General features: G+C 35.7%; 1 protein-coding gene across 8 annotated transcripts in view; it reads left to right on the top strand.

Moving 5' to 3' along the window:
- SSBP2 (single stranded DNA binding protein 2) overlaps positions 1-13397 on the top strand; it is a 296491-nt gene that overhangs the window by 202186 nt on the left and 80908 nt on the right. The window lies entirely within an intron of this gene.

Genomic DNA, 13397 nt, shown 5'->3' with positions numbered 1-13397 from the left:
CCACCCTCTCCCTCCCACCCCCCTCTACTCCAGCAACCCTTAGTTTGTTTCCTGAGATTAAGAGTCTTTTATGGTTTGTCTCCCTCTCTGGTTTCGTCTTGTTTCATTTTTCCCTCCCTTCCCCTGTGATCCTCTGTCTTGTTTCTCAAATTCTTCATATCAGTGAGATTATATGATAATTGTCTTTCTCTGATTGACTTATTTCGCTTAGCATAATACCCTCTAGTTCTATCCACGTCGTTGCAAATGGCAAGATTTCATTTTCTGATGGCTGCATAATATTCCATTGTGTGTGTGTGTGTGTGTATATATACCACATCTTCTTTATCCATTCATCTGTTGATGGACATCTAGGCTCTTTCTGTAGTTTGGGTATTGTGGACATTGCTACTGTAAACATTGCGGTGCATGTGCCCCTTCAGATCACTACATTTGTATCTTTGGGGTAAATACCCAGTATTACAATTGCTGGGTCGTAGGGTAGCTCTATTTTCAATTTTTTGAGGAACCTCCATACTGTTTCCCAGAGTGGCTGCACCAGCTTGCATTCCCACCAACAGTGTAGAAGTGTTCCCCTTTCTCTGCATCCTTGCCTATAATACATCACTTTTAAATTTTATTGGATCTACATTTAATTCTGACAGTTTTCTAACCCAAACTAATACAGATTCTGAAGTTTATTTTTTTTTTACTACATAGTATATTTTATAACATCCTTTGAGAAAATTAACAAGAACTTAGGAGTTAAGAACTAGAATTAGAAGGCATTGTGGGAATTAATGTAGTATCCTATATTGTTAGTGAATTACATTAGGTACTTACACTGATTTGTCATTTTAGTGTTTTTGTATTTTCAAAGTCCTTGACAGTCACTTGTTAGTTAATCCATACCATCATTACAGGGTATATCAGAGTACTTATAAATGTGAAAATAGAGAAATAAAATCTTCCAGAGTTACAGCAATTAAACACAAAGGTCTTAATTAGAATCTAGTACCAACTCTGAAATGTAAAGTCCTTTAGGACATGCTTATTCGTATCACTACTCTATATTAATACCCAACTGGTCTAGAGTATTCAGAAGTCTTTTAGAACTCATATTCTATCTTGAGGGTCCTTTCCTATAATCTAGCAACATACTGTAACTCTTATTAATTAAACAATCTCGATTTAAGATAATAACAGCTAACACTTATTAACTGCTACTCTATGTCATGCTTTGTTCTAAATGTTTTACATATATAAAGTCTTAATTCCAACAATAACCCTAGGTACGACGCATGTATTACTACAGTTCTTACTGCACAGATGGAAAAACGAAGGCTTGAGAGATAAGTGGTTTGCACAAAGTCAGGAAGTGACAGGGTTGGGATTCAAATCAAGGCTTTCTGGACTTCTGCCGTAAAATTGAGCTTTTAAAATTCATAATTGATCATTATTCATAAAATATTTTTAGCTCATTTAATTTTTTTTTCTCTCATGCTCTTTCTCTTGCCAATGATGAATTAGAGTTAGGGAGTAAATCAAAAGGGTTTATTTACATATAAGAGTTAGTAGAAACTCTCTAAATGGCACTTTTAAAAAGAGGGGTGGGTCAGGAAAGAAGCTGAATACTTCTAGGGTTAAGCAAAGTTGTATAAACCCATACATTTTCATCTTCACGTTTTGTAAAATGACCCATTTTCGTCTTACCTGTCTTTTGCCTAATTCTTGGTAGGAGTAGTTGAAACAGAGTTAACTTTGTTTTAATTATTCTGGTAGGTACATAATGAAGAACTACTACATACCAGGCACTGTGGTAGGCATCTAAAAATGAGTATGTTAATATGTACCTTCCTGACACTCACTGTTTAGCCAAAGGGCATTATTAAAAATAAGTAACTGTAATGTAGCAAGCTATATGTTGTAACAGAATCAAGTGTAATGTTCTGTGATGACCTAGAAGAAGAGCTGGTAAGTCTACCTGAATTGAAGCTGGGAGTAGTTCAGAAAAAGTTTTCCAGGAAAAAAGCAGGGGAATGATATTCCAGAAACTGGGAACAGTGGAAGCATAAGTATAGAGGCCCTCAAAAAACATACATTGTGGTTAAGGAGAGAGAGGCAATTAGAGTAGAGAAAGAAAATGGCTGTATTAAGTGAGTAGAGTGTGCTCTTAGGGCAAATCAGAAGGCCACCAAACCAAATCTTGGGAGGTCATTGTCAGGGAAGTATTGTCAAAATAGTAAATGAAATCCAAACTGGCATCCAAAGATGAATTAAGCAAAGAAGCAGGGAGCAAGGGAAAGAATATTCCAGGAAGAGGGAAAAGAATTTCCAAAGGCCCAGAGGGGAGAGGATATTTAAATATCTAAATATTTAAAAAAAACAATGGAGAGTGGCTGGTGATGAGGCTCCAGAGGAACCTTGAGGAGCTGGTAGGTCAGGTAAGAGTTTGAATGAACTTGATCTTAAGGGTAGTAATAAGCTATTGAAGGATTTCAAGCAGGAGAGAGGCATATTAATATTTGTACTTTTAGAAAAATCACTCTAATGTAGCCAGGATTGCAGAGGGACAGGTCTGAAGGTAGAGAGACTATTTAGAAGGCTGCTACAATGATCCAAATGAGATTTGATGATGGCCTGAACTAGTGGCAGTGAGTGTAGAGAGAGATGAACAGATTTAAGAGACAAATAAATGCACAGGGTGTGAGTAAAAGAATTCAACAATAGTATTCTGGTTTCTGTCTCAACCTGGGCAGATGGGGGTTTTATTTTCCAAGATAGAGACCACAAAATGAGGTGGGACAGATGAAGTTCCTGTGGGACCTCCAGTTAGAGATAACCTTTAGACCAGTGAACAGGGGCTTGAAGCCTAAGGCAGTGATTGATCAGGCTAGAGATAAAAGTTGCAGGATTATCATTATATTAAGAGCCCTTGAGTCCACAGGGGTAGATTAATTATCTAGCAAGAAAGTACAGAAGGAGAGAGTAAGAGGTTATGCAACTGAACTCCAAAAACACAACACTTGAAAGATAAAGAACTCGTTAAAGAGAATGGATGCGAGGGAATCAGTCAGTTGACTAGTGTAAGTAGCCCAAGGAAGAGACTTTATGGACCTATTGAAGAGTACTGGCATTAAGATTGGAAAGGAAGAAGCAATTCATAGTTGTTTGATAGGCTTTAGTTGATTAACCAAATTAGGGTTAGAAAAGAAAGAGTTGGAAGAATCAAGGATCATTCTGGGAGGTTCTTACTTTGGACCTCTGGAAAGTTTTAATGTCTTTATCTGAGTTAGGAAAGATAGAAAGTAGAAAAAGATATGTTTGAGTTTGATACATGTCATTCCTCTTTATCCAGGGAGACCATTCTAGCTAATCCCAAATACTCATTTTCCCTATTCAACAAGCTTACTATCCAGTCTCCCTAGAAATACCTCTTTGAAATATTGAACAACTCATACTATCAAAGTTTTAAAAAAAGAAATAGGATCTTATTATCTTTTGGTACATATAATGATGGGATTAGTCTGCTCAAGAATTTCCTAAATATCAGCATTGGTTTCCTACAGGGATTGGTTTTTACTTCAGCATAATTCTGGCCATAATGCCTGTTGTTAATGAAGAGTAGCAGCTAGCTGACTTATATGAGTAGAAATAGCAGACAATCATAATTCAAGTCTGAGCACCAGTTTCTAACTCAATTCCAAAAGGGATATTAACCTCCAAGAATTATCCAAAGTATGAGAATAGTTTTGAATTCCTGTTCTTACTGAGGAAATGTAAAGCTTATTTGGGGTCGGCTGCAATGGAATGAGGCCAGGAAAGGATTGAGCCTATCAGAATGTAATAAAAAAAAAAAAAAAAAGAAAGAAACTAAAGAAAGAAGAGTTTGTAATTAGCACATAAAGCACCGGCTTCAGTAATTCTGAGTTTTACTCACTATGTGATCATATTGTAAAATTTAGATTAGTGTCTATTTGTGATAGATACTAACATTGTTCATACTTCAACTTTGACATTTTTATTGAAATGGAAGAGCTTCTGTTGTTGAATAGTAGACCAATTAAGTAAAATCAGTGGGAATAGTGGGTCATGCAAAAGGAGGTATCAGTTTAGTAAAATAAAGCCATTTAAAGTAAGACACATGTTTATTTACTTGGAGTCTTTTATCAAGAGTAATTTGTATACAAAACCCTATAAATTCTCAAAGTGACCTACCTACCATGGAACTGGTAAATGACGTTAGAGCAGCTTTCTTTAATTGGAAAGTTTTGCTACTGGGTCAGGGGGAAGCAAAGTGGCCACTGATCTAACTAGTTTGGCAGTTTTAGAGGAAGAAAATGCATTATTGTGGTTGGTGTGAATACACATAGTAGGCAATCAAAACTGAGTCTATACTCTGAGTCTCCTGTCCCTGTGCTAGAATCGTATGCAAAATTTCATTGTATGCTAAGAAATATGAATTATATATTAAAAGCATCAATGTGCTATTTATTCATTTTCATAGCATTCTTATCAAAAGACAGGCAAAGTTGGATTTTTGCAATTTATTGAATAGGTAACAGTGTTCCTTGAACCAATTAGATTTTCTTCTCACTTATGTATAACAATCAAAATGGTTTAGTAAAATGCATAAAATAAAACAAAGTTCTTCCTTTGTGTTTAAAAAAAATTAGACTATTTGTCACCTTATGAAGTTCTGTAATTTTATAGACTTGAGTAACAAGAAAGCTTCTCTTGTGAATGTCCTATACTGCATTGAAGAAACAGGCATTTTTTATTTCAACCAAGAAAACTTGACAGGAGAGAAAATACTATATTTTTCCCTCCTTTCTGGTCTTCCCCACAAGAAAACTTTTTTTTTCCCCACTAGAAAAGTTTTAAGTAGAAAACTCTGTCTTGTTTTTTGTCACTGTAATTAAACATATCCATATCTTTTATTAAAAAAATAATCTTTTTAACAAGTGGTAAGTAGATGCCTTTGAATATATAACTAAGGTGGGCTATGCTTACAAATATCTAATTTTGAACCCTTTGGTTCATTCTTACTGTGGTTATATTTTGTTTGGATTTTTATCTTGATAAATTTGCTGTCCTCAACTCACTCGATCTTTAGTTTTCTTAACTGAAATTGTTGAAAACTAATAATACATTGATGTTGGGTTATAAATTTAAGACTTTGACATCAATAAGATTATAAATATTTGTGGAATATAGAGCATACCAAGCAATTTAGTTTCAGACTGAGGTGATCATCCATATTTTAAAGTCTGAATGGATAGAAACTCTGATACTGTAGAAAACACGTTGCAGCAGGTTTGTGTAAGTCACGGTTGCTTGCAGGCCTAATGTTAGCAATAGGAAAGCTGCTTTGCCATCTAGTGGTGGTTTGTAGATGTCTCTACTTATTCAGGGTGTATTTTCCACAGGTTCTATTTTTAGCAAGACTGTACTGTAGCGAGCTGACCTAATGCTTTGACATAATAATCATGCAATAAGAAGAACAAAAAAATAGAAAGAAATCTTCCCTTTTCTTCATGGTGTTGTTACTGACCTGAAAAAGCTCTGTATAAATGACATTCATTAAGCAATGAAGACAAAAACAAAGCTCAGGGTAATATAATATTCTCAATCGTTTAAAAGAAAAAGAATCAAAATGAATCAAAAAATAAGAAAAAATAATTATTTAATTTAACAATCAAATGATCTTGAAACTGAAAAAACAAAAACAAAAAAAGGAAAAACATTTACAAGCTGTGGTTAAATGTTTCTCGAGGTGGTATTTAATTTATTTCTGGAAATAATTCCTACATTTTGAAGATACCTTCAGAACTCAGTATTCTCATCTGCTCTGCTACTCCTTTTTTTTAAAGATTTATATATTTATTAGAGAGAGCATGTGTGTGGGAAGGGTAGAGGGGGAGAGGGAGAGAGAAAGAGAGAGACTCCAGCAGACTCCTGCTGAGCGTGGAGCCTGTTGCAGGGCTCCATCTCATGACCCTAAAATTATGATGGGAGCCGAAATCAAGAGCGGCATGCTTAACAAGTGAGCCACCCAGGCACCCCTGCTCTGCTATTCCTATTTAAACTTTTATGCAACTATTCTGTAATCAGTTACAGCCTTTTTACCCTGTTATTTATACATATAGTTAAATAGTCTACATGCTTTCTCAGTTCCCTTTTATTATTAATCTTCATATTGCCTCTACTCCCATTGGTTTTCCTTTCCTTTTACCTTTCTTGACATGGCTGTTGCAGAGTTAGTTTTAGGAAATACTCTAAACCAGAAGAAACTTCCTTTCTCTCTCCCTGGAAGTTGTAGATAGCATCTCTAAACATAGATAATGAGCCAAAAAATTAGTTAGTATGTCTTTCCTTAGTTTGAATGAGTAGGGTACTGAAAATCTCAAGTAGACTTGACGTACCGAACTATAACATTGTCAGTTTAAAAATCCAGACATTAAAAATAAGTGTTTTTCAGAATTAAATACACCAGGATTTAGAGAGTAGAGGTGGGAAGGTTGCTTATTTATCAAAGTTCAAGACATTAAATTAAGTTTAATTTTCTTCAAAATGTAATTTTGAATCTTTAAGGAACAGAGATTCTAAATATCAAAAATAGAACAAGTTTTTCTCTACTACAAAGATAAAAGCAGTCTAAAAAAAATAAATAAATAAAGGTGCCTGACAGCTGCTGGCTTTGATAATGCTTTCCTGCAGTTGGGGTAATAGTTTTTCTGGCCTCAACTATTAGAACAAATTAAAACTGCTCAGCTTGAGTAACTAAGTAAGCTTTTTTAAAAATTGCAGTTTCAAACAACTGAAGATCCTACAGCAGTAATAGATGGACAGAGAGCAAAGAAGAGAGTATCAGGGACTCAGAGCCTTTACATGGGTTTCCCAGTAGCATGGAATGAAATAATTTTCTGTTAGAAAACCCTACTTTATTTGTTTATTTATCAAAATGAATATTTCAGAAAAAGTTAACTTGGCCACCCTAGACCAATATTGGTTTTCCTTTTACTTTAATGCTACTTCTGCTAGCTAAAGGTATTAGGATATTTAGTGTGAAGCAATAAAATATCATATTTTAAAATTAAACCTGTGATAAGGGTTTATCTATTTTTCAGCTATTTGAAATTACAGTTTCTTTTGAAAAGATCTTATTTTGAAAATTCTTCCCAAGTGCTTAATAATAAAATTCTTATTTTATTATAGCTACTTGGTGGGGAGGGGAATGTATAGAAAATTGCAAATATACAAAGGCAATTTATAACAATTTTAGTTTTATAATGTTGGTTACAGAAACAAAATGGTCACCATTCTTTGGGGAATTAAAGATGAGAATGAGTGGGGCATGAGCTGGTGGAACATGCTACTCTTGATCTCGGGGTCATGAGTTCAAACCCCAGGTTGGGTGTAGAGATTACTTAAATAAATAAAAAACTTAAAAAAAAGAATAAAGATAAGGATGGGTTATTACATATATTACAAATGCCCTATATGGGTGGGATAGATTTGTCAAGTATACATTAGGATATCTTCAGCTTTTTTTTTTTAATTTTTTTTTTTAATTTATTTGACAGAGGGAGAGCACAAGCAGGGGGAGCTGCAGAGAGAGAGAGGGAGAAGCAGACTCCCTGCTAAGCAGGGAGCCTGATGCGGAACTCGATCCCAGGACTCTGGGATCATGACCTTAGCTGAAGGCAGAATTTTAACCCCCTGAGCCACCCAGGCACCCCGTCTTCAGCTTTTTTATAAAGATAGCTTATCACTAGGTGGTGTTCAGAAATAATGTATCTTGTATCTATATGAGGAGTTGACAAACTTTTTCTGTAAAAAGCCAGATAGTAAATATTTTAGGCTTTGGAAGCTTTGAAGTTACAACTACTCGACTCTGTTGTTGTGGTGTCCTTGTAGTGTAAAAGCAGCCTCAGACACTATGCAGCAAAACTCTTCCAGGGAAACTTTATCTACAAAAGCAAATGGTAGGCCACACTTAGTGGGTGAGCCATAATTTGCCCACCACTAGATAGCTTCTAAGAAATCTAAATGGTAAAGACTAAGAACAATGTTCCTCCAAGTTTGTTTTGTGCAGTACTGACATGAGAGTCCTGGGCGTCAACCAACTTCCAGTATGTCACAATTCTTGGGATAGGGAGTGAGGCAGAAATCTTTTGTGTTTTTGTTGTTGTCATTTTGTTTTGTTTTTAACAGATGAGTCTTACAAACTAAAATTTGAGAACCATTGGCAAATATTGCTGATGACATACAACAACAAACATTTACTGCAACGGAAGGAGGTGGGTGGGGTAGGGGGTGAAGGTTGAAGAAGTAAGCCTGTAGGCATGTAGCTTGGTGAAAGTCAGGTTCCTGGAGATATGACTGGGGCCTATGAGGTGGGGTGCCATCTTAGGGCGGGTTGCCTAGCCCTGACCTTGGGCCACCTGTGCTCCCTATGAATTAAAAAAAAAAAAAAGATAAATAGAAATCCCTGCCCACATGGAACTTAGAGTCTATTAAGGGAGATAGTAACAAAATAAATATGATATATTAGATTGTGATAAGGACTAGGGAGGAAAATGAAACCTAAAAGGAAAATAGGCATCATTGCCAAAGTTTTAGATAGGGTGGCCAGAAAAGGACTCATCAAGAAGATGTCATGTTTGTAAAGACCTGAAGAAAGTGAGGGAACAAGCACATGCTATCTGGGGAAAGTGTTAGAGGCTGAGGGACAAGCAAGTGTAAAGCCCCTGAGTTCAAAGCATGACTGGCATTTTCCAAGGACAACAGAAGGTCCAGGTAGCTAAAGTGTAGTGTCTGCTGGGGAGAATAGTTCAATATGAAGTCCTAGATAATAGAAAGTCAGGTGAAGTAGAACTTTGTAGGTCACTGTAGGAATTTTGGGTTTTACCCTTGAGTGGAGTGTTTTAACAGTCTTATTCTGGCTGCTTGTTGAGATTAGTCTATAGGAGGGAAGGATGGAAATAGGGAGACCAGTTTGGATGTTGTTGCAAAATTTTGACAAGAGATTGTTACAGCCTGGACTAAGGTAGTAAGAGTAGTGAGAAGTGGTTGGATTCTAGATATATTGTGAAGTTCAAGCCAACAGATACTGGTGATGGTCTGGATATGTGTTGTGAGAGAAAAAGACGACAAATCAAGGGTGACTGCAAGGCTTTTGACTTACTCAGCTGGAAGAAAGGAGTTGACATTTACTGATGTAGGTCAAACTTCCAAGAGGAGGTATGAGGGGGAGCTTCTAGTGAAGCTTAATTTTGAACTTGGTAAGATTAAGACAGCTATTAGATATTCAGGAGATGTTGAGTAGGGAACAAACTATCTGTCTGCAGTTCTGTGGTTCAGACTTGGGCCAGAGTCATTTGGGAATTATTAGCATGTGGATAATATTTAAAGCTATATGACTGGATGAGAACATCAAGCTAGTGAGTACTGATAGAGACAGAAAGCTCTGCAATGGACCTAGTACACTCTAATGTCAAGAAATCAAGGAAATGAAGAGGCACCACTGAAGAAGAATGAGAGAGAGCAGTCCAAGTGATAAGAAGAAAGCCAGGCACTGTGGTATCCTGGAAGCCACATGGAGAAAATGTTTCAAGGAGAGGAATAATCAGCTGTGTCCAATGCTACTGATAGTTCACATTAGTTGAGGACTGACAGTTGACCGTTGGATTTAACAAGGATGTAATTTGTGGCCTCGATCGGGCCAGTTTCTGTGGAGTGATGGGCATGGAAGCCAAATAAAAGTAGGGAAGAGAGAAATTGGAGACAATAAGTGTGCCCAACTCGGAGTTTTGCTCTAAAGGGAAAGTAAGAGATGAGGCAGTGGCTGGAGGGGGCCAAGATATGTTGCTGGGAGTGAAGTGTTGGTTACTATCAACAGTTCATTCTTGCCGAGGAACAGAGAAAACAGCTGGGCTGGTTCCTTTAAGAAGAGCATATAGGCTATTGCCAGGGATGGTCCATTATACCCTGCAAGCAGGTATAATCTTGAGTAGAAGATATAATGCCAGGGCATAGAGTAATCGGAACAGTAGGATGCTTTTCAAGAAAAAGTAAAATAGAATTAATTACTTCAAGTGCTTGCAAATGTGAATACTACCCGTTTTCTGTCATTTTTGTATTCTACACATTAACCTTGACATCCATAAATATATTTTCCATTTGAATTTGTCTTATCAATTTTGTGTACGTATATCTATTTAAGACTTGTATATCAAAATATTTTAAATTGGAGATGGAGAAATAACTCCACTTTGTGCAATTTGAGTTTTCTCATTTTGCTTTTTTTTTTATATACATTCTAGCATTAGTCAAATTAGTAAGCTCTAGTTTCAAAACAGACTTTTTGGTGCATTACCAATTGCTATAAAAACCTGTTCTGTAGAAAGATTATTCTATAAAGTTTAGACAAGAGTTGTGTAACTTTATAGATTTTATGTATTTAGGTAAGTAACCAAGTGAATATGAGAGTATCGTTTCATTTTTAAAGAAAGTAAATATATATATAATCTGCCACTTGTATTAGAAGACCAAGACCATAGGCCAGTTTGTTTAACATTCTTACTGCTATTTGAGAATTTGAAATGACTATTCCTTAATCAGTAGAATCTTCCCTACCATATTATCAGAAGGATAAGAAAAAAGTAGCATGCTTGCCTGCCTGCCTGCCTTCCTTCCTTCCTCTCTCTCTCTCTTTCTTTCTTCTTTCTTTCTTTTTTTCCAGTGGTACATTTAGGTAAATTAAAGTACATCTCTCCTATACTCTCATCTGGGGCACATTTATATGGAAGTATGAATATAAAAAAGGGAAAAGGAAGAATGGAATACTTTTGCATTCTTGAATGAAAAAATAAGAGCGCTTTTGAAAAATGATTGTTATAGCTTCTTTTATAAATCCCAAATATGTATTTTCATACCCATAATGTAATTTTTTTAATGCATTAAGATGGGTTGATCTGGCTGTGACTTCAGTCAGTAGTGGGAGGCAGTGCAGAGCCAGATTCAGCTCATGTAGGACTCCAGCTACTTACCTCACAGACAACAACAACAAAATGTGTCTATATGTATTTGTGAATATAAATTGATCTAAAACAAATTATTAAAGCTTTTTATAGAATGTTATTAAACTTTTATACCTTATTAGACCAGCAGACAGCATGGTCCCAATTCACAATCCAGAAGTCCATTGCCACACACCCCTAATATATGTAATGAAGGCTTGAGAAATTGTGTCATCTTCTTGAAAAGGCCCATAATGTGAGTGAGCAATTTTGATGCTTAGACTAAATCCATATCGAAAGAATCAACCTGCTTATAAGACTGTGCTGAATTGGATTAGCCTTACAAAAATAACATCTAGGAAACTGGATCTGGTAATACTTTACAGTTATTTTATATGAGTTATTTTAATTAAGCGTTGATGATGATAGAATATCTAAGATGTATGGGAGATAAGCTACATATTTATGCTTATCAGCAGAATGCTCTAGCACAAGTATGTCATTTCGTAAGCTAAATTAGTTTAATACTAGTTGGAATTAAAATGTGTTAATCAAGAGTGTCTTATCCACTGGGGTGTCAGTAATGTCTGATGGAGGTTTTTATGGAAAGCAGAAAAGAAACTAAACAAATTAAGATATATGAATTGTAAAGTGACTTTGACGAAATTCATTTGATGTATAATTTATGCTTCATTACTTTTCTATGGAAAACTCATGAAGTATTTCATGGAATTATAAAAATTAAACTGTGTGAACATTTTTACTATATGAAAGATGGCTGTGTAGTGAAACGCAGAAGTCACAACACTAAAGATTTTTCGAAATAATACTCTCAATATTATTTATTATTGATAGCACATGAGTTTAAGAAAGTTAGCACAATTAAGAAGATTTACTTCTAAGTGAAATAGGGAGTTGAAAAATAGAGAACAGAAATCTAACTAGGAAAATCTGGGGTGCCTGGGTGGCTCAGTTGGTTAAGCATCCAGCTCTTAATTTTGGCTCAGGTCATGATCTCAGGGTTGTGAGATCAAGCCCCTATTCAGCTCTGTACTGGGCGTGGAACCTGCTTAAGAGTCTCTCTCTTCTGCCTCTCCTTCTGCCCCTTCCCACCTCCCTCTCTTAAAAAAAAAAAATTGATATCTATGTAGGAAAATCTTGTACAGTAAAGAGAATTGAATTAACTGAAAAATGACACAGTGAGTAAAAGGTAATATTTAGTGTTTAAAGGAATGTTTATGCTTTTGGAAAAATCTTAGAGTGAACATATTTTTATTACCTTTCCAGGACTATAAAAAATAATTAGAACCTGCATATTTAACATTTCCAAAAATTTGTTGGGGAGAAGTTTTTCCCTTGAAAGATTCTGGAGTGATTTTCATGTCATAGAATTGTGTATTATTCCCTTTGTCTGCTTAAAAAGTACATCAAAAATATCAGAAGAAAGATTAAATCTGTCTAAAGTCATGTCTGCACAAGACCAAGTGCACTAGATATTTGGTCTCTATGTAATTAATGTAATATTTTTTCTACCTATATGTCACTTTGCATCTTACATTTTTGCCTAAGCGGTAATGGAAGCAAATTACTTTTTGGCAAATAATGATTTTCTTACAGATTTTGGACCAGAGATGGTTATGGGCTAAAGACAATATGATAAGAAGACAGAATGTTTTATGTTCTTACTCAAATGCTGAGCCTTTTCTTAATGGAAAGGAATATGTAAGCTTCAACATGCTTGAGGATTCTCTCTCTCTGAATAGATTGCAATCTAAAAAGAGGAGGTAGGGTCCTTTGTGTAAGTGCGGCACTATAGGAGACAACTCAGAGCTGAACTGCAGTAAGGAATTGGTAGCACTTCTCAAAGCTGGTCTTTGCTTCAGGAAAAATTCGATTAAGATACCACACTTTTTTTTTGTTTTGTTTTGCCAAATCATATGTAAGTTAACCTGACATCCTTTTATACCAAAAACTGGCTACTAAATACTGCCAGTTTGTAAAACTAAGAAACATACTTGTCAACTCTGACACCCCAGAAATAGCAAAAGAAACCGAAAAGGGGCAGGAGAGGGTAAAAGGCCTTATTAGTGATCTACATGAGACATTCTCTTGGATGTTGTTGATAGGGATATTGTAATTATAATTAAGTATCTTCCTGGGGCCGACACTTTGTTCCTTACTGTTTTTATTAGGTCCTCTGGAAGATATAAGTTACCCTATTGAAGCAAGCAGCATTTTCCCTTCTATACATAATTGATAAGCACGTACTCACTAGACAAACCAGATAGACTGCTAATCCTGAGGCTTCCTGTTTACAGCCCCAAGAGATACCACCTATTTTTAACAAGACACGTTGGTCAGGTGAGATTTTATGAAGAGAACCAAACTTTATTC

Source organism: Zalophus californianus, chromosome 5 (genome assembly GCF_009762305.2).
Source record: "Zalophus californianus isolate mZalCal1 chromosome 5, mZalCal1.pri.v2, whole genome shotgun sequence".
NCBI lineage: Eukaryota > Metazoa > Chordata > Mammalia > Carnivora > Otariidae > Zalophus > Zalophus californianus.
The sequence above is the reverse complement of the archived record's forward strand: the minus strand, read 5'-3'. Positions and strand labels throughout refer to the sequence as shown.